A 1,865-nucleotide genomic window follows, 5' to 3' on the forward strand; every position below is an offset into this window, starting at 1 on the left:
TTGAAAAATGTATGTTTTCTTCATGTGTGCAGCAGCTAAGACATTAAAACTAGCAATTTCTAGTTCCCAGCTTGGTGTGTGACAAGAATGTAAATTGAGTGGAGAGGAAGTACTGGGAGGCTAGGGAGACAGTTCTATTTCATAGCCAATCCAAGGGAAGCCACACACACACACACACCACCACCAACAACAACAACAACAACAACAACAACAACAACAAACCTCAAGTGAGCATTAATGGGGAAAAATTTTAAAAACAAAATAAAATAAAAGCAAGGACATAAAACGGGAAGAAGTAAAGGGAGATTGGTTTTTACTAATATAAACAGTAACCACACCCCAGGTGCCCTCCTCCATATGATTCCTACATCTCTGCCACCCTACAAATGGAAGTGAAAATATTTTAAACTTGAAAAGCTCTGGGCTAACAGACAGCAGACACAGTTGAACATAATAATAAAATACCAAGAAGAGGGAGAATAAATGATAGCGTTAAACTATGAACTTCCCCTCCTCCCCCCGCCTTTCCCTGTCTAGCACTCAGAACCCTGGAAGCCGAGCTAAAATTATACTCTCTCCTCTAGCCACCTTCCTCTCAGGCTAGAGAAAGGACTTTGTTTTTCTGGGAAAATATCCCAGTCCAATGGGTAACACCAATACAGACTAGTATTTGGGAGCCTCCAACCAATAGGCTGAGTTCCCATACATTCAACAAACCTACCCATTCACCCACTAGAACTTCCTGTTAGTGTATCACTGGAGCATTTGAAATATGAACAGAGAGCCAGAGATACAAGAGATTTTTAAAGCTTCCAACATGAAAGACAACAATAATGAAACACAGAGAAAATAAGACCATGAAGAAAGAGGGAAAACTGGAAAAAAAATAATAAAACAATCCTTGGAACTGATGAGCGAGGAAAAAAAACTAATAAAGTGAGAGATGATTTATTAAACAAAAGAGGACCAGATACTATTTAAAAATATGCAGAAGACAATAACTCTTGGAAATTAATAACTAGCACAAGAGAACCTAAAAAATAAATATAAGCACTGGGAGGTAAAATGGAAGAACTCTCTTAGAAGATAGAACAAACATGTATGAAAATTAAAAAATGTATAAGAAAAGAATCAATCTAGGAGTTACAGGACAACGCAATTATTAACTTTCAGAGCAGTATAAGAAAGGGTGTAATTGTAGTACTCTGCATTACTTAACTGGAAAAATATGCATATAGTCATAATGGTGTAAACAGTGACCAGTGAATATCACAAAAATTGCAATTGAAATATAGCAGATTGGGAAATAGAAGATGACAGGGGTTAGGAAGCTTCTTTGAAACAATAAGTTGCATTCTTCTGTTGTAAGAAATCAATAGACAGTCTTTCAAATAAGGAAGTCTAAAAATAGCAGTAATAAGTGTTATTTTGAAAAACAGATTTTAGTTCAAAAGGAATGTCCAAAAGAATTTCTGAAGAGCAGTTTAGGGTGGGATGGGGCCATAAACTGCTGTTTTTATTCTTAAGCCCTTATGGTAGTGGGTAACATATATATATTAGGTAAATAAAAAAATTGAAAACATTGAATAAAGTATATATAAATTCATTGATGTCATACTATATTTAAGATATTAAGTTATATTAAGTGAGTTACAGAAAAATATAGTTGTATGATCCCAGTTTCCTTGTTAAAATTATATATTTAGATATTTACTTACATATATGTTTTTGCCTTGAAAATGGCTTAGAAGGAGCCACGCCAAGCTGGGATGGTGACCCAATGGGAGGAATTTTGATTTAACTCAATATAGGTTTGATTACTTGACATTTTTTATTTTTACAATGATTTTTAATATCACAAGTAC

The sequence above is a fragment of the Myotis davidii genome, unplaced genomic scaffold (assembly GCF_000327345.1).
Source record: "Myotis davidii unplaced genomic scaffold, ASM32734v1 scaffold76, whole genome shotgun sequence".
In the NCBI taxonomy this organism is placed as follows: domain Eukaryota; kingdom Metazoa; phylum Chordata; class Mammalia; order Chiroptera; family Vespertilionidae; genus Myotis; species Myotis davidii.